The sequence below is a fragment of the Cervus elaphus genome, chromosome 11, assembly GCF_910594005.1.
Source record: "Cervus elaphus chromosome 11, mCerEla1.1, whole genome shotgun sequence".
NCBI classification, from domain to species: domain Eukaryota; kingdom Metazoa; phylum Chordata; class Mammalia; order Artiodactyla; family Cervidae; genus Cervus; species Cervus elaphus.
The window spans coordinates 102,847,343-102,868,423 of record NC_057825.1 but is presented as its reverse complement, the minus strand read 5'-3'; the positions used below and the strand labels follow the sequence as shown (position 1 = coordinate 102,868,423).

General features: G+C 42.7%; 1 pseudogene; it reads left to right on the top strand.

Moving 5' to 3' along the window:
• Positions 1-18,621: 18,621 nt before the first annotated feature.
• Positions 18,622-19,559, top strand: LOC122703464 (annotated as a pseudogene).
• Positions 19,560-21,081: the final 1,522 nt, after the last annotated feature.

The window sequence follows — 21,081 nt, the reverse complement described above, 5'->3', positions numbered from 1 at the left end:
TTGTTATAGACCCTGAAGCCTTGGACTTTACTAATTATGTAACTCAGCTCTCAGCTTTTCAACAGGCATTAACAGAACTCTGGGAGTTGACTCCTGACCCAGCTTGAGTCAAGCAAGCCTCTATTTGAGCCAGGACCCGAGGTCCTCATAAAAACATTGGGGTCTGGGGGCCCATCCCTTGAGCCCCTCTGGGAAGGCCCTTACCAGGTTATTCTTTCTTCCCCCACAGCTGTCAGTGTGCCAGGAATTGATTTGTGGGTACATCACACTCGAGTTAAGAAGTGGCACCCTGACCAGAACTAAGTGACTTCATTTTATGTCTTTACTTTCTATGCTCTGGCTTTGTACTTTTCAGATGGGCGTGCTAATCTATATAAGTCTACTTATGCTGACTCCAAAAATCCTGAGTCTGCCGTTTGAACCTCAAGACAATGCTTGGGCTCACTCCTACGCACCATTTCACAATCAGTCTAACTTCTGGGTCTGTGGAGAGCTCCCTCTTCATCAGTGGAAGGCTTCCCATGGTGGACATCTCCACTTCAAGGAAAGGACTTTCTCCAAGTCTGCAAATACCTTCAACAACAATCACATGTGATGCCTCTTCTTAAACTGATGACATCTAAAGAACACTAAGATGGACTGATGTAACTATGGGCATAATGTGACTTTTCATTTTGATTTTAACTTGGTTTAATGACTATTTTGCCTTACATCTGTAACTGTATAATGGGGTTTTCTAACCGTCTAAAAGCTTTTAAGTTACAAATGGTTGTCCAAGCTTCTATGAGTGCCACAGCCTCCTCCAAATATTACTTGGGGCCCCTGGATCAGAGACCATCATTATTAGGGTTAGGAGAATATGTTGCCTTAACAATTTAGGGACCATGCCCCTAGACAGCAGGAATTATTTATGAAATGAAAACATGCCCCCTTTCCCTTGACAACATAATCCTCCTTAAACAAAATGGGGAAATGAGAAAGTCAATTCCTCGGCAGATTGATAAGAAATCCAGGGGTCCCCAAGGAGAGAGGGGTCTGGAATTCTCAAGGAGGAAGAAAGGACAAACTTTTTTTATCCCTCTACATTCCTTGGGATTATATAGCAATAATGTATCCTGCTTGAGGACAGTCTGTAGAAAAAAAAAACTTTGGGCTAATCCTGTTATCTTAAGGTGTAAATTATGGGAGTAGGTCTAGCAAGGTCTTTACAACCTCCAGACATTCTTTTGATTCACTGTAATAACTAATTGCCTTGGAGGTGTTGCAAGAGAGCATCAAAGGGCAGACAAACTGAAACCATAATCACAGGAATCTAGCCAATCTGATCACACGGACCACAGTCTTGTCTAACTCAATGAAACTAAGCCATGCTGTGTGGGGCCACCCAAGACAGACGGGTCATGGTGGAGAGGTCTGACAGAATGTGGTCCACTGGAGAAGGGAATGGCAAAACACTTCAATATTCTTGCCTCGAGAACCCCATGAACAGTATGAAAAGGCAAAATGATAGGATACTGAAAGAGGAACTCCCCAGGTCAGTAGGTGCCCAATATGCTACTGGAGTTCAGTGGAGAAATAACTCCAGAAAGAATGAAGGGATAGAGCCAAAGCAAAAGCAATACTCAGTTGTGGATGTGACTGGTGATAGAAGCAAGGTCCAATGCTGTAAAGAGCAATATTGCATAGGAATCTGGAATGTTAGGTCCATGAATCAAGGCAAATTGGAAGTGGTCAAACAGGAGGTGGCAAGAGTGAATGTTGACATTCTAGGAACCAGTGAACTAAAATGGACTAGAATGGGTGAATTTAACTCGGATGACCATTATATCTACTACTGTGGGCCAGAATCGCTTAGAAGAAATGGATAGCCATCATGGTCAACAAAAGAGTCTGAAATGCAGTACTTGGATGCAATGTCAAAAATGACAGAATGATCTCTGTTCGTTTCCAAGGCAAACCATTCAATATCACGGTAATCCAAGCCTATACCCCAACCAGTAACGCTGCAGAAGCTGAAGTTGAACAGTTCTATGCAGACCTACAACATCTTTTAGAACTAACATCCAAAAAAGGCATCCTTTTCATTATAGGGGATTGGGATGCAAAAGTAGGCAGTCAAGAAACACCTGGAGTAACTCAAAGGCAAATTTGGCCTTGGAGTACAGAATGAAGCAGGACAAAGGCTAATAGAGTTTTGCCAAGAGAACACACTGGTCATAGCAAATGCCCTCTTCCAACAACACAAGAGAAGAGTCTACACATGGATACCACTAGATGGTCAACACTAAAATCAAATTGATTATATTCTTTGCAACCAAAGATGGAAAAGCTCTATACAGTCAGCAAAAACAAGACTGGGAATGGACTGTGGCTCAGATCATGAACTCCTTATCACCAAATTCTGACTTAAATTGAAGAAAGTGGGGAAAACCACTAGACCATTCAAGTATGACCTAAATCAAATCCCTTATGAATACACAGTGGAAGTGAGAAATAGATTTAAGGGACTCGATCCAATAGACAGAGTGCCTGATGAACTATGGATGGAGGTTTGTGACATTGTACAGGAGACAGGGATCAAGACTATCCCCATGGAATAGAAATGCAAAAAGTCAAAATGTTTGTCTGAGGAGGCCTTACAAATAGCTGTGAAAAGAAGAGAAGCAAAAAGCAAAGGAGAAAAGGAAACATACTCCCATTTGAATGCAGAGTTCCAAAGAATAGCAAGGAGAGATAAGAAAGCCATCCTCAGAGATCAATGCAAAGAAATAGAGGAATAGAACAGAATGGGAAAGACTAGAGATCTCTACAAGAAAATTAGAGATACCAAGGGAACATTTCATGCAAAAATGGGTTTGATAAAGGATAGAAATGCTATGGACCTAGCAGAAGCAGAAGCTATTAAGAAGAGGTGGCAAGAATACACAGAAGAACTGTACAAAAAAGATCTTCATGACCCAGATAATCACAATGGTGTGATCACTCACCTAGAGCCAGACATCCTGGAGTGTGAAGTCAAGTGGGAATTAGAAAGCATCGCTAAGAACAAAGCTAGTGGAGGTGATGGAATTCCAGTTGAAGTATTTCAAATACTGAAAGATGATGCTGTGAAAGTGCTGCACTCAATATGCTAGCAAATTTGGAAAACTCAGCAGTGGCCACAGGACTGGAAAAGGTCAGTTTTCATTTCAATTAGAAAGAAAGGTAATCCCAAAGAATGCTCAAAATACCACACAATTATGCTCATCTCACATGCTAGTAAAGTAATGCTCAAAATTCTCCAAGCCAGGCTTCAGCAATACGTGAACTGTGAACTTCCAGATGTTCAAGCTGGCTTTAGAAAAGGCAGAGGAACCAGAGATCAAATTGCCAATATCTGCTGGATCATCGAAAGAGCAACAGAGTTCCAGAAAAAAAAAATCTATTTCTGCTTTATTGACTATGCCAAAGCCTTTGACTGTGTGGATCACAATTAACTGTGGAAAATTCTGAAGGAGATGGGACTACCAGACCACCTGACCTGCCTCTTGAGAAACCTGTATGCAGGTCAGTAGGCAACAGTTAGAACTGGACATGGAACAACAGACTGGTTCCAAATAGGAAAAGGAGTACATCAAGACTGTACGTTGTCACCCTGCTTATTTAACTCATATGCCGAGTACATCATGAGAAATGCTGGGCTGGAAGAAGCACCAGCTGGAATTAAGATTGCCAGGAGAAATATCAATAACCTCAGACATGCAGATAACACCACGCTTATGGCAGAAAGTGAAGAAGAACTAAAAAGCCTCTTGATGAAAGTGAAAGAGAAGAGTGAAAAAGTTGGCTTACAGCTCAACATTCAGAAAACTAAGATCATGGCATCAGGTCCCATCACTCCATGGGAAATCAATGGGGAAAGAGTGGAAGCAGTGTCAGACTTTATATTTTTGGGCTCCAAAATCACTGCAGATGGTGATTGCAGCCATGAAATTAAAAGAAAATTACTCCTTGGAAGGAAAGTTATGACCAACCTAGATAGCATATTAAAAAGCAGAGACACTACTTTGCCAACAAAGGTCCATCTGGTCAAGGCTATGGTTTTTCCAGTGGTCATGTATGGGTGTAAGAATTGGACTGTGAAGAAAGTTGAGCACCGAAGAGTTTATGATTTTGAACTGTGGTGTTGGAGAAGACTCTTGAGAGTCCCTTGGACTGCAAGGACATCCAACCAGTACACCCTAAAGGAGATCAGTCCTGGGTGTACATTGGAACGACTGATTCTGAAGCTGAAACTCCAATAATTTGGCCACCTGGTGTGAAGAGCTGACTCATTGGAAAAGACCCTGATGCTAGGAGGGATTGGGGAAAGGAGGAAAAGGGGATGACAGAGGATGAGATGGCTGGATGGCATCACCGACTCGATGTACATGAGTTTGAGTAAACTCCGGGAGTTGGTGACTGACAGGGAGGCTTGGAGTGCTGCGATTCATGGGGTCCCAAAGAGTCAGACATGACTGAGCGACTGAATGGAACTGAACTGATCTGAATAACTAATTAAAAGTAAAGTAAAGTTGCTCAGTCATGTCCAACTCTTTGTGGCCCATGGACTGTAGCCTACCAGGCTCCTCTGTCCATGGGATTTTCCAGGCAAATGTACTGGAGTGGGTGGCCATTTCCTTCTCCGGGAGATCTTCCTGACCCAGGGATCTAACCTGGGTCTCCAGCATTGCAGACAGATGCTTTACCATCTGAGCCATATAATTCCATTGCTAACACTTGCAAGGGGCTACTCTTTCTGCCCCCTTCTGATGCCTATGTCAGAAGCTTTCTCTATCTCCTTTATACTTTAATACAACTTTATTACACAAAAGCTCTAAGCAGTCAAGCCTCGTCTCTGGCCCCGAATTGAATTCTTCTCCTCTGGAGGCCAAGAATTCCAGTGTCTTTGCGTGGTTCAGCAATACCTTTCAAGATCATCCTGGAGATTCTGGACATGTACCCCAGAAACATGGTCAGATAGGGGGTCACCCTTGAGACTGGGCTTTTGACCCAGGTGCAGGTTGTTGGAGTGGTGGGAATCCTGGATAATTTGCACATGTGACCCCAGGTAAAGGGTCTGGGAGGTAAGGTCACCTTGGAGACTGTGAATATGTTACCCAAGGTGCAGGGTGTGGGAGATAATGTCACCCCGGAGAATGTAGACTTCTAGCACAAGGGATAAGTTCTTGACATTGGGGTCTCATGGGAGACTGGATGATTCTGCTCAGACAGTGTGTGGGGATGGGATTCACCCTGGAGACTGTAGATATGTGATCTCAGGTACAGGATTTCCGAGGGGGTCACCCTGGAGCCTGTGAATATGTGATTCCAGGTGCAGGGTCTGCGAGGGAGTCACCATGGAACCTGTGTTTGTGTGACTCCAGGTGAGGTCTACAAAGTTTTGACAAACAGGAGGCTGTGGACATGTGACCCCTATTACAGGGTCTTGGAGGGGGTAACCCTTGTGGCCACGGTCATGGGACACAAGGTTATATGTCTGGGAGGTGGGGATACCCTGAGAGTATGGAAGTGTGACCCCAGGTAAAGGTTCTGGGAGTTGGTGCCATCCTGAAAATAGTGGACATTTCACCCGAGGTATGGTTTCTGGGAGGTGGGGTCACCCTGAAGACTCTGGACATGTAACCCCAAATGCAGGGTCTGGGAGGTAGACTCACCATGAAAAAAAGTGGTCTTGTGACCCCAGGTACAGGATCTTGAGGGTGGGGTCACCTGGAGGCTGTAGACCTGTGACACCAGGTACAGGTTATACAGGGGGCCACCCTAGAGACTGGACATGTGATCACAGGTGTATGGTATGGGAAGTGCAGTAACCCAGGAGATTGTGGATATATGACAGTAGGTACAGAGTCTCAGGTATGTCACCATGGAAAGTGTGGACATGTGACCCCAGGTGCAGGTTTGGGTGGGGTCACCCTAGAGGCTGTGGTCGTGTGACCCAAAGTTCAGGGTAGGAAAAGGGTTTCACCCTGCAGACTGTGGATCTATGACCACAGGTACAGGATGTGTGGTGATGGTGGATGTATGAAACCTAGTACAAGTTCACGGAGGGGGTCACCCTCCAAGACTGTGTACATGTGACCCTCGTTTCAGGGTCTGGGTTGAGGTCACTCTGGAAACTATTTGCCGTGTGACTTAGGTGCAGGGTTAGGGGATGCGTTCACTTTGGAGATTGTGGTCATGTGACCCCAGATGCACCATTTGGGAGGCAAATCATCTTGGAGACTGGATATGTGACCCTAGATCCAGGGTCTGAATGGGATCCCCCAAGGTGAGATTGTGAATATGTGACTCCAGGTGCAGGGCCTGCGAGGCAGTCACCTTGGAACCTGTCTTTGTGTGACTCCAGGTGGAGGGTCTGGGAAGTGACAACACTCTGGAGACTGTGAACATGTGACCCCACTACAGGGTCTTGGAGGGGGTAACCCTGGCATCCAAGATCATGGGACACCATGTTAAATGTCTGGGCGTGTGGTAACCCTGAGACTATGGAAGTGAGACCCCAGGTACAGGTTCTGGGAGTTGGGGCCAACCTGAGTGACTCTGGATGTTTCACCCTAGGTACAGTTTCTGGGAGGTGGGGTCACCCTGGAGACTCTCGACAAGTGACCCCAAGTGCAGAGTCTGGGAGGGGGGCTCACCCTGGAAACAGTGGACTTGTGACCCTAGGTACAAGATCTTAATGGTAGGTTCATCCTTGAGTCTGTCGACTTGTGACACCAGGTACAGGTTTACGAGGGGGGTCACCCTGGATACGGTGGATGCGTGATCCCAGGTGCATGGTATGGGAAGTGGGGAAGCCCAGGAGACTGTATATATGACACTAGGTACAGGGTCTGGGGGATGACACCATGGAGAATATGGACTTGTGATCCCAGGTGCAGGTTCACAAGGTTCAGGGTACAATATGGGTCTCATCAGGCAGACTGTTGAACTGTGACCACAGGTTCAGGATCTGTTGGTGGTCACTGTGGCAATGGTGATCGTGAGAAATCTGGAACAAGTTCAGGGAAGAGGTCACCCGTGAGACAGTGGACATGTGACCTTAGGTGTAGGTACTGGTATGTGGTCACTCTGGAGACTGTGGATGTGTGAGTAAGGTGCAGGGTTAGGGGATGGGGTCACTTTGAAGATTGTGGACATATGACCCCGGATGCACTGATTGGGGAGGCAAGTCATCCTGGATACTGGACATTTGACCCTAGATGCAAGGTCTGAACTGGGTCCCCCAAGACACTAGGATATCTGAACCCAGGTACAGGGTCTGGGATGGGGGTGACCCAGGAATCTCTGTATATGTGACCTCAGGTACAGTGTCTGGGAGGTACGGGGTCACTCTGGGGACTGCAGGCATTTAATGGCAGGGAAATGGTCTGAAAGGGGTGTCACCCTGCACGATGTGGGTATGTGAGCCCAGGTGCAGTGGGTGAAGTGAGGTTCACGCTGGAAACTGTTGACATGTGACTCCAGGTGCAGGGTATGGGAGGGCGAACATCCTGGAGATTGTGGATGTGTGTAGATAAGCACAGGGTCTGGCAGGGGAGGGTTACCCTGGAATCTGTGGCCAAGTCACCAACGGTATAGGGTATGAGAGGTGGGGTCACACCGGATACTGAGAACATGTGACCCAAGTTACAGAGACCAGGAAGGGGGTCACCACGGAGCCTGTGAATCTGTGAGCACATGTGCAGAGTCTGGGAAATGACATCACACAAAAGTCTGGGGACATGGGATGCCAGGTGAATGGTCTGGGAGGGAGTCACCCTGGAGTCAGTTGACGTGTGACCCCGGGTACAGGCACTTGTGGGTGGGGAAAGCCTCGAGACTGTGGACATGTGATCCCAGTTACTAGCCCTTGAATGTGGGTAAATCCAGGAGACTCTGGACATGTGACCCAGGTACAGGGTGGGGAAGTTGGGGTCACCCTGGCGACTGTGCCAATGTGATCCCGTGTACAGAGTCTGGGGAGGCGTGTCTTCCTGGCCACCATGTACATGTAACCCCAGGTACAGGGTTAGAGATACGGGGTCACCCTGGACACTGGGGCAATGTGACCAGAATTACAATATTCTGTGAGGTATAGTCACCCTGGAGACTGCGGAGGTGTGAGACCTGGTGCATGATCTGGGAGGCGTTGCCACCCAGGAGACCATGGATGTGTGACCCTAGGTTCACGGGTTTGGAATTGGTGTCACCCTAGAACCAGTGGGTGTTTGAACCCAGTACAATTGTTTGACAGGTGGTGTTACCCTGGGCGTTGTGGACATATGAACCCAGGTGCCAGTTCTGGCGAGTGGGGTCACCCTGAGACTATCTACGTGTGACCCTAGGTACAGGGTTTGGGAGTTGGTGAATGTGCCCATGTGACACCACGTGCAGTGTCTAGGAGGGTGTTCACCCTAGAGACTGTGGGTATGTGTCCCAAGGTACAGTGTCTGGAATGTGGGGTCATGCTAGAATCTGTGGACATGTGATGCTGGGTGCTGGGGTCAATAGTCCAGCATCTGGAAGACTGTGGTTATGTGAGCCCTGGTACAGTGATTTGGATGAGTCACCTGTGAGACTGTGGATATGTGGCTCCAAGTGCAGGGTCTATGAGGCAGTCAACCTGGAACCTCTGTTTGTGTGCCTGCAGGTGAAGGTTCTGGGAAGTGATGAAACACAGGAGACTGTGGACATGGAAACCAAATTACAGGGTCTTGGAGGGTGTAACCCTGTGGGCCAGGGGCACGGAACAGGCTCAATGTCTATGGAAGAGTGACTCCAGGTACAGTTTCAGGGAGTTGGGACCATCCTGAAAACTGTGGACGTTTATCCCCAGGTAAAGTTTCTGGGAGGTGGGATCACACTGGAGACAGGAATGTGACCCCAGGTATGGGATCTTGAGGGTGGGGCCATCCTGGTGGCTGTGGACTTGTGACACAAGGTACAGGAATGGGATCAGGGTCACCCTGCAGACTGTGAGCGTGTGATCCCACGTGCATGATATGGGAAGTGGGGTAACCCGGGAAACTGTGGATAGATGACACTACGTACAGGACCTGGGAGGATATATGACACTAGGTACTGGAGTGGGCAACCCACTCCAGTACTCTTGCCTGGAAAATCCCATGGATGGAGGAGCCCGGTAGGCTGCAGTCTATGGGGTCGCTAAGAGTCAGACACGACGGAGTGACTTCACTTTCACTTTTCACTCTAATGCTTTGAAGAAGGAAATGGCAACCCACTCCAGTGTTTGCCTGGAGAATCCCAGGGATGGGAGAGCCTGGTGGGCTGCCATCTATGGGGTCGCACAGAGTCAAACACGACTGGCATGACTTAGCAGCAGCAGCAGCACAGGGCCTGGGGGATGTCACCATGGAGAGTATGGACATGTGACCCCAGGTGCAGGTTTGGCAGGGATGACCCTGGAGACTGGCTAGGTGAACCTCATCTCGCGGCGAGGGGGAATTCTCATGGTTTTCTCAAGTTGTGGCGGGAACCTGGTGTATGTTCTCGAGTTACGGTGGGGATGGCCCTTCAAAACTCGTGTTGGTTCAGTGACGTCAGGACTCCTGTCTAGTTGCGAGGGACACCTTGGGATTCTCCTCAAGGCTTGGCAGGACAATAGGGATGCCTCTCGAGGTGAGGGCGGAGACCCAGGGTCCTTTCCAGTTGCCACAGGTATTTGGGGATTCCTATCAATTTTCAAGAGGAGGCAGCCATCCTCTCCTTTTGAAGCATTTAACTCCGCGTGCCTCTTGAGGTTTCAAAAGATGTGAGGCCTCCTTTCGAGATGAGCTGGGGAGCTAGGGCTTTCTCTAGGGTCTCCACAGGGAAATCAGACATCGCTTCATCTTGTGTGATGAAAGACGAGCCTGCATTCAAGTCACTGCAGGGTAATCCGGCCTTATTTCTAGTCACGGCATCTCGGTGACCATTCCACTTGACACTGCAAACTCAGGGTCCCTTTCACATACCTATAGCTGAGAGAAGCCTCCTCTTGAGGGGCTTGTGGAAAGTTGGCATTCCATTTGAGTCGAAGCCAGGGAATCAGCTCTCATCTCGAGATGATTTGGGGTACACGGAGCTTTTCTCGAGGTGCTGTGCTGAACTTGGTGTTCCACTAGACTTGAGACGGTATTTTCAGGTAATCTCTGGAGTTTCCTTAAGGAAGTCAAGCCACTTACCGTGTTTGATGGGGAATGCGTGATGGCTCTGGAGACAATGCAGGGTAATCGGGCCTCATCTCTAGTTGATTTGAAGTACACGGTGCGCTTTCATGTTGCTGCGGGGACCTCAGGGTCCCTCTAGACTTCTGACAGTATCCTTGGGGTCTCTCTGGAGTTCCATCAAGGAAGTCAAGGCCCCTTTCATGTTTGATGGGGAACATGGACTTACTCTGCATGCATTGCAGGGGAGTCGGGCCTCATCTCGCAGCGAGGGGATAGTCTCATTGTCTTTCTGGAGTTGCGGCGGGAACCTGGGTTATGTTTTTGAGTTACGGTGGGGATGGCCCTTCAAAACTCGTATTTGTTCAGCAACGTCAGGACTCCTGTGTAGTTGCGAGGGACACCTTGGGATTCTCCTCGAGGTTTGGCAGGACAAGAGGGACGCCTCTCGAGGTGAGGCGGGAGACCAAGTTTCCCTTTGAAGTTGCCAGAGCGATACTGTGACTCCTGTCAGTTTTCAAGAGGAGTTAGGCTTCATCTCCTTTTGAAGCATTGAACTCCGTGTGCCTCTCGTGTTGTCAAAGGGATGTGAGGCCTCCTGTCGAGATGAGGTGGGGAACTAGATGATTCTCTAGGGTCTCCACAGGGGATTCAGACATCCCTTCATCTTGTGAGATGAAAGACAAGCCTGCATTCAAGTCACTGCAGGGAAATCTGGCCTTATTTCGAGTCAGGGCATCTCGGTGTTTTTTCCATTTGAGGCAGCAAACTCAGGGTCCCTCTCACATAGCTGTAGCAGAGAGAAGCCTCTTCTTGAGGTGCTTGTGGAAAGTTTCATTCCTCTTGAGTCGAATCCAGGGAATCAGCTCTCATCTCGAGATGATTTGGCGTACACGGAGTTTTTCTCGAGTTGCTGTGCTGAACTTGGTGTTCCTCTAGGCTTGAGACCATATTCTCGGGGTATCTCTGGAGTTGCCTAAAGGAAGACAAGCCACTTGTGTTTGATGGGGAACGCGGGATTGCACTGGAGCCAATGCATTGGAATCGGGCCTCATCTCGAATTAATTTGGAGTACACGGTGTGCTTTCTTGTTGCTGCGGGGACTTCAGGGTCCCTCTAGACTTCTGACAGTGTTCTTGGGGACTCTCTGGAGTTCCATCAAGGAAGTCAATACTCCTTTCATGTTTGACGGGGAACATGGACTTGCTCTGTACTCAGTGCAGGGGAATCGGGCCGCATCTCACAGCGAGGGGAAAGTCTCATGGTTTTTCTCGAATTGCAGCAGGAACCTGGGTTATATTCACGAGCTATTGCGGGGATGGCCCTTCAAAACTCGTGTTGGTTCAGCGACGTCAGGACTCCTGTCTAGTAGCGAGGGACACCTCGGGATTCTCCTCGATGCTTGGCAGGGCAATAGGGACATCTCTCGAGGTGAGGCGGGAGACCCAGGCTCACTTCCAGAAGAATCTCACCTGGGACTTTGCAGCTTATGGGAAAAGTTCTACAAAATTGGAACTTAGTCTTACTAACTTTGTCTCTGTATACAGATTTATAAGCTTTTATCCCAACATAATTAAATAAACAAAATAAAACATTCAGTGATATTTAGCAGTAATCTCTAATGCTATACAGAAAGGTAAGTGCTGCTATTAGCCCCATTTTATGGTGAGTAAACAAACAGAAAAGAGGATGATCCAAAACAGAAACCTTGGAGAACCAGTAATCAGAATCTAACTGCCTCTCAGACCATGTTCTTCACTGCTGTGGTATACTGACAGGCAATACAAAAGAAAGATAATGTAATTACACCTGTTACCATTTATTGAGACAGAGATCATGCTGGACTATCTATTTATCCATCTGTCTGTATATATACACATGTATGCACATATATATACATATATATATAATGAGCTATATAGTTATCTGCTTATATTAGACTATATATATGCATATACATGCATATGTTCATTATACCCTACTCAATTCCCAGGTTTTTATTAGTAGCTCTGCTCATTTTGACATATCATAGTGGGTGATATTACTTTGACTACATATATTTAACTATTTTAGGAGTGTTAAACCAATGGGCCATTTAAACTCTAAGGCATAAGTAACATTATTACCCAATACCCAAATATCCTTTTCGATATTTTCATTCAGAAAATAAAGAACAGAGAACAGTATCATTATTACCTAAAACCAAGACTGCCTAAGTGCCTAGTGACATTGCTGCTGCTGCTGCTAAATCACTTCAGTCGTGTCCGACTCTGTGCGACCCCATAGACGGCAGCCCACCAGGCTCCCCCATCCCTGGGATCCTCCAGGCAAGGACACTGGAGTGGGGTGCCATTGCCTTCTCCAGCCAAGTTACATTACAAGAAAGGAAATGACAGATACATATCTCCTTTGAACATACGCACCAAGATATTAAACAATATATGGGAAATCAATCAATGTTTTTCATAACAAATCATCATGACCGTGTATAGGTTACACAAAGAATAAAATATTATGTAACATTCAATAATTAACCAATGATACTAAGTTTATAGGATAAAGGAGAAGAATCACATGACTATTTCAATAGATACATACAAACTGATACATTTCAATTTAGATTTATAAATAAAAATCCATTTGAGCATTTTCAGTGGCTTTAGTCTTGTCTGACTCTTTCTGATATCATGGACTGTAGCTTGCCAGTCTCTCTTGTTCATGGGATTTTCCCAGCAAAAATACCGGAGTGGGTTGTGATGTCCTCCTCCAGGGGATCTTCCCCACCCAGGGTTCAAACGAACATCTCCAGTATCTCCTGCATAGCAGGAAATTTCTTTACTGGTGAGCTATCAAGGAGGGCTTGAATGAAAACTATATTTTGTTAAATGAATTTTAAAAAAGCAAATTACTCAAGCTTATAAAGAGCATTTATATAAAACCCACAGCTACCATTATAGTTCATGATGAAATCTCTCTAAGATTGAAAACAAGTCTTTAACTTTCAATTTCAGTTCTGCATTGTAACCTAGCTAATTGAAACAAGTTAAGAAAAAGAAATAAAAGACATATGGATGAGAAAAAAAAGTGACAAGGTTACAAAAATATATTTGTGGGCAAATATCATCATGGTTTTCCAGTGGTCATGTATGGATGTGAGAGTTGGACTGTGAAGAAAGTTGAGCACAGAGGAATTGATGCTTTTGAACTGTGGTGTTGGAGAAGACTCGAGAGTCCCTTGGACTGTAAGGAGATCCAACCAGTCCATCCTAAAGGAGATCAGTCCTGGGTGTTCATTGGAAGGACTGATGCTGAAGCTGAAACTCCAATACTTTGGCCACCTCATGTGAAGAGTTGACTCATTGGAAAAGACCCTGATGCTGGGAGGGATCGGGGGCAGGAGGAGAAGGGGATGACAGAGGATGAGATGGCTGGATGGCATCACCGACTCGATGGACATGAGTTTGGCTAAACTCTGGGAGTTTGTGATGGACAGGGAGGCCTGGCATGCTGCGATTCATGGGGTCTCAAAGAGTCGGACACAATTGAGTGACTGAACTGAACTGAATCATCATGGTATAGGTAGAAAATGAAAGTGAAAGTTGCTCAGTTGTGTCTGACTCTTTGTGACCCCATGGACTGTAGTCCATGGAAAGAAAATATAAAGGACTCTACAAAAAATCAAATGGATCTAATTAGTTAGTTTATAAGGGTCACAGGATAAAATGTCAACACAAAATACTGAATGCATTTCTATATAAACAACTATTAAAAATTGAAATTAGAAGCAACATTCTATGTAAAGTACTGTTAAAAACATAACATTTCAGGGGTACATTAGAAAATACAGTTAACACTTGTATATGAAAACCAGAAAATACTTCTGATAAAGCAAATGTGTAAGTAAAGGGAGAGAGATGCTATGCTGATAAATTAACAGACTCAAGATATTTATCATATCAATTGCAATTTTAATGCAGTTCCATTAAACATTCTATAACATATTTGAAAGAAGTCACAATCATATTTGAAAAAATATATAGAAATATAAACTTAAAAAAAATCCTGGAATAGTAGTTTCAAAGAACGCAATACATATGGAGAATGTTTTTCTATCTAAAGTCAATACTTTCTAGATATGTGCCCATTTTTTCAAGTTTGTCCAATTTGCTCATTCATCATTGTTCATAATATTACTTTCTGCTTTTTGTGTGCTGTTTTCCTTTTTTATTTCTGTGGTATTGGTTGTTGTTTCTCCTCATTCATTTATTCTTATTTTTATTTTTTCTTGGTCTGTGGTTTGCCCTTCTGTGTGGCTTGTGGCCTTTCTCTATTGCATCGCAAGGGCTTCTCACTGTGTGAGTGGGCTTTGGCGCATGCATAGTTCTTACTGAGGAGCATGCACTCTAGGGAGATAGGACTCCAGAGCGTGCAGTCTCCAGGCTCAGCAGCTGTGGCACGTGGACTCTAGAGCACATGCGCTCTCTTGCTGTGGCATGTTCGTCGCTCCATGGCATGCGGGCTCTTAGTATCTTTATCAGGGATCAGACCTGCCTTCTCTGCAAGGGCAGGTGGATTCTTAACAACTGGACCACCAGGGAAGTCCCTAATTTCTTATTTTGCTTATTAGTGTCCTCTGCCTTCTGTTTTTGGTGAATCTGGCCTGAAGGTTTGTTTCTTTTTTTTTTTCTTTTTTTCATTTTATTTACCTTTTCTAAGAAACAGCTCTTGGTTTTACTGATTTTTTCCATTTTTTTAATTCTCTATTTTATTTATTTTCATTCAGCAACACTACTTCTGTGTGTATATTAGGCCAAAACTATAATCAAAAAAGATATATTCACACATTTTCACAGCAACACTATTCACAACAAGCAAGACATGGGGGAAAAAAAACTAAATTTCTATGCATATATCTTTAAAATGTTCACAGTATTAGTCACTAAGTAAAGTGAATTAAAACCACAGGAATTTATTGCTATGTGCCTCCTAGAATAACTGAATGAAAAATAATATAGAATTAGAAGAAGGTAAGAACAATACTTGTGTTTGATTTAAGCCTCCTTTCATGGATTTCCATTGTGGCTTCAGAAGGTGAAGAATCCTTCTGAAATGCAGGAGATGCAAGTTCATTCCCTGTGTCAGGAAGATCCCCAGGAGAAGGAAATGACAATCCACTCCAGTATTCTTGCCTCAAAAATTCCATGGACAGAGGAGTCTGGCGGGTTACAGTCCATGGACTTGCAGAGTCGGACCCGACTGAGCAATTAAAACTTTCAAGCATCTGTGCTTTAGATATCTCTCCACATGTTTAATGTTGCCTAGGGATCCTTGCTGACCATCGCATGGCTCCCAGAGATAAATTATCTATATCCTATTAGACTTTCTATTTACATCCATAACCCTCTGATGAATGTGAAAAATGGGTTTGGGATTTAATTACTCTGAAAAAAAATACCAATAATTTTATGCCTCACTGCTCTAACTCTCAAGTAATCAATATGCAGTTTCAAGAAAAGTTTTAATACTGATAAAAAGAAGTTTTCTGTCTGAGATGAATCTGTAAGTTAACTGGAATGATGCTGGAATTATGTTATCATTGGTATTCACATGACATTCAATTTTCTTAGAACCCAGGTTCAGATAGAGAAAGAGGACTCATATTTTGGTTGCAAGTGCAGAGAATACAATTCCCTACCCAGAATGGGTGTTTCTCAAACATGTCTCTTCAGAATACCCACTTCTAAGACAAAGCCTTTCCATCAAAGGAGATAATTAATTCCAAGGAGAGAAAATAACATCTACAAGAGGAGGTCCTTGAACGTTTGTGGAAACCTGTTTAAATATCCCTGCATTGCAGGTGAAAATTCTTTTTTATCATTTACATCTCCAGAGAAGATCCATCAAGGTTGGAATGACTCACTTTTATGTATTTCCATCACTCTTTCTCTTTCTTGTGTCTGGGACTACAACCATTTTATAGAAGATGATTTCTGCATAATGTTCAAAATTGATCCATTCTAAATTCAAGTCCCAGGTTGTCTGTGAAAATTTTGTAGGTCTTTCATCTAGAAGAAAATATTTAGATTTATAAAAACAATGACTTGTCTACTGTGACACTCAGTAATCTGACTAGTGTCTTTATGAGAATGTCATATCTTTCAAACTGAAAGTTAGTCAGCCCAAGAGGAAGTCAATTTAAAATGGAATCAGTTCTGAACACCCTCAGATATCACTAATATCTTCTAAAGATCAGAAGGTAAGTTTATTAAATGCTTATTAACAGCAGTTACTTTATATATATACACACACATATATATATATATATACACATATGTATTAATCATGCTTTAACACTTTTCAAATAAAGCAACAGAGCATTACATCTTTACCCTTTCCTTCAAAAGACAGTTAGTGAGTATCACAAACCTAGTCTGGTAGATGAAAAACTTAAGACTCAAAGGGAGCCAACTCTCCATCCCTAGATATTCTTCTTTGCCAGGAGACATTTCTTTTGATAATTTAAATTAATAATGAGAATGAAAACAAAACTTAATACACTCCACACTCAAAAAGCCACAGATGTCTTAAAAGATAAAAATCATCCTTTTTTTATTTCAAGCAAGCACATGGATAATTCTTTCAGGGATCAACTGCTATGAATGGTATGAGTCCTTGTGGCTTCTTTAAAAAAATAACATTGTAGATGTTTATCCCCCATTTACTGCATGGTTAAATATGCTTCTCTGTTTTATTACTCAAAATGTCAAATCTCCCTACCTTCTGCGTGCATAGAAAGTCATAAAAATAAGATCCTTTGTATTTTCACAGCAGTGTGATGAATATGTTCATATTTTTTTCTTCAATTAACTCTCATAAGAGCCTGTGAGGTTGACATATTGTTCTCACTTGATACTAGGGGAAACAAGAATGTAAGGTGTCAAGAAATATACCCAAGATCAAGGAACTTTAAGTGGGGAAAAGCAAGATTCTGATATTGTCCTTTTGATTCTCAAACCAATGTATTTCACCACTGGGACCATCATTTCAGCATTTTACAGAACAGTCTGTTCATGATTTGCAAGGAAATTAAGGGAAGAAGAAAATGAGATGAAGGAGGGAGGAAAAAAAACTAATTTGACCTTCAATGAAAGCAGTGCCACATAGTTGCTAACATTTGGGATTCCAGTGTATTATATTATGCATACATGTGTCTGGGTCTGTATGTATGTGTATTTTCATTGTCAGTGAAATTGCTTTGTATATACTTACCTCTGAAATACTATTTAAGCAATTATAATTATTGTAGTCATGTCAAAAGGAATTTACTAACTCAACAGTGTATATTTTAGCCTAATATAAAGGATGTGTTTTAAGAATTTGCAGTAAAAAAGAGATGAGAAGTATAATCTGAAATAGTCTTTTATCTGCCTTTCATTTGTTGCTTGATTTGGGGCAGGGTCTTTATCTTCTCTATTCTTCTATGTCCTGATGTATAAAATAAGTATAAAAATGATGGCAGTAATCATCTGACAGGTTTGTAACAAGGATTAAATAACCAAATGTCTGAGAAAAAATTTTAGCACATAGTAAGTGTTCATTAAATTTAAAAAACTACACAATTTTATTGAAGTATTGTTGATTTAAATTGAGATCTGGCTTTCCAGGTGGTGCCATGGTAAAGAGTCTGCCTGCCAATGTAAAAGATGCAGGATACACGGGTTCAATCCCTGAATCATGTAGATACCCCATAGGAGGAAATGGCAACCCACTCCAGTATTCTTGCCTGGGAAATCCCATGGACAGAGGAGCCTAGCAACTATAATTCATGTGTTTGCAAAGAGTCAGACATGACTGAGTATGCTTGCACTCCCACAATATTATCATTAATATTACTGCTAGCTTTAGTCTCTGAGATTATGCACCAAATTGAGAAAATAATACCATTTACAGTTTGTTTTCATGTAGCACCCATGGAAATCAGTCATTATATAATTTTATTAGCTACAACAAAGTTATTGGATTTAGGCAATTTGTTTGGCAACTGTATTACAGAAGCTCCGGGATTTCACTAATCTTTCATTACCAGTACACTGACAGAGTTAATATTAACTAGTCACATAACAGGCTTATATCTGGCTTCCATCCCCTTAGTGAAACTCAGTTCACGCCATCCTAGTACACAAAAATCTTTACTAGATCTACATACAAGATTTTCTCTCAAAACCCTCTTCTTCACTACATTCATATTCTCAGATTCTTACAGTCATATATAAGCAATATTTGGCAGATTGGAACATTATCTTTTATCACAAAAAAGTCATAAGAATCTAGGCATGTGTTATTTATTAGGCAGAGATGTTTAATGAACTCAAGGTTGAACTAAAACAAGATCTTTTTCCCCCCTGCCCCAGGTTATGTGGTTAACAATAACATGAGATACATGGAGAACAGGAACAACGTGACAGAGTTCATTCTCCTGGGGCTGACACAGAATCCAAAGATGCAGAAAGTCATATTTACAGTGTTTTTGGTTGTCTACATTGTCTCTGTGGTAGGAAATGTGCTCACCTTGGTCACCATCACCACCAGTCCATTATTGGGGTCTCCCATGTACTTTTTCCTGGCTCATCTCTCTTTTATCGATGTCTGCTATTCCTGTGTCAGTACCCCTAAACTGATTGTAGTTTCACTTCATAAGAAGAAGACCAGCTCTTTCATTGAATGCATGTGCCAGATCTTTGGGGAGCATTTATTTGCAGGTGCTGACATCATTCTGCTGACTGCAATGGCCTATGACCACTATGTGGCCATCTGCAAGCCCTTGCACTACACAACCATCATGACCTGGCAGGTGTATTGGTTGCTAGTGGGAGTGGCATGGGCAGGAGGCTTTCTTCATGCAACCATTCAGATCCTCTTCCTCTTCAGGTTACCCTTCTGTGGCCCTAATGTCATTGACCACTTTATGTGTGATCTGAATCCTCTGCTCGAACTTGCCTGCACTGATACCCACACTCGGGGCTCTTTGTTGCTGCCAACAGTGGCTTCATCTGTCTGTTGATCTTCCTTCTCTTGGTTGGCTCCTATACAGTCATCCTGCTCTCTTTAAGGACAAGCAGCTTGGAGGCGGGGCAGAAAGCCCTTTCCACGTTGATCTCCCACATCACAGCGATCCTCCTATTCTTTGTGCCAAGCGTATTTACTTACCTGAGACCAGCAGTCACTTTACCTGTTGATAAAGCAGTTGCTGTATTCTACACTATGATAACCCCCATGTTAAATCCCTTAATCTATACCTTGAGAAATGACCAGATGAAAAATGCCATTAGGAAATTGTGTAGTAGAAAAGTGATTTCAAGTGATCAATAAAATGTGCTTATGTTCCAATGTTCATTCAACTGATGCAAATGTCAAAAGGACACTATTGGTGAACACACATTATCAGTTAAGAATATCAATGAGATAAAGAAAATAATGACCAACAGAAATCATTGCTTCTGCAAGAAGGGGAGAAGAAAGTAATGCAAGAAATGATAGAATAACCTAGCAGAGGACAACTCATATTATTTAAATATTCTGCAAAATTGGAGACTGATTTTACTAGTTTCATCAGTGTATATACATGCATAAGCTTTAACCCCAGTAAAATGAAATAAAATAGATAACTCATTGACATTTAGCAGTCATTTCTATAATAACACAAAGAGGTAGGTATGTTTTTATCCCCATTTTAACAGGTGAGTAATAAACATAAAAGAGGATGATCCTCCGTCTACAGAACAGACTTTTGAACTCTGTGGGAGAAGGTGAGGGTGGGATGTTTCAAAAGAACAGCATGTATACTATCTATGGTGAAACAGATCACCAGCCCAGGTGGGATGCATGAGACAAGTGCTCGGGCCTGGTACACTTGGAAGACCCAGAGGAATCGGGTGGAGAGGGAGGTGGGAGGGGGGATCGGGATGGGGAATAAGTGTAAATCTATGGCTGATTCATATCAATGTATGACAAAACCCACTGAAATGTTGTGAAGTAATTAGCCTCCAACTAATAAAAAAATTTAAAAAAAAAAAAAGAGGATGATCCAAAACAAAAAAATTGAAGATCCAGTAATCAGAGTATAATTTCCTCTCATTCCATGTTCTTCACTGCTGTGATATACTGTAGGGCAATTCAATAGTAAGATAATATAATTATACTGTTACCATTTATTAAGACAACAGCAATCCTGTACTATCTATTTATCTATCTTTCTGTCTCTCTCTATATATATACAAATATATATTTGTTATACATATTTTTAATTGACTCTATATACTACTATATGTACTGTCTTTTATTACATGTATTTATTCAGATATATAACTAAATCACATATTTTCACTTACTCTGTTCATTTTTATATATCATAGTGGGTAGTAATACGCTAATTGTAACACCATATTATGTAACTATTTTTTAAATACAAAATGAATGGGTCATTTAAACTCTAATATATAAGTAACAACAGTATACCATATCCATTTTAGCATTAAGAAACATTAAAAATAAAAAATAGTGATGCATAAAAAAGCAAAAACCAAAAAAATATTCTGTATTTTTCATGTCAACAACTTAGGTTTATAAATCATCAGAAAAGAGGATGATTTAAATAAAAGAATATTTTAATTCCAGACAGTAATTTCAACGTATTCTCTTAACAGTCCCACTTCATGAAACACTTGCAGACTTCCTAGCAATAATTTCTGCAAATAGCATAATTTTGGTTTACGATAAATGTTGACTGGATAAGCATTATTAGAAAGGAAAATGAATACATTCAGTAAAATAAAGGAAAAAAATAAGTGGTAGTGGAGAATAAGAATTTTTTTTCTCATCTATTTCAGAATCT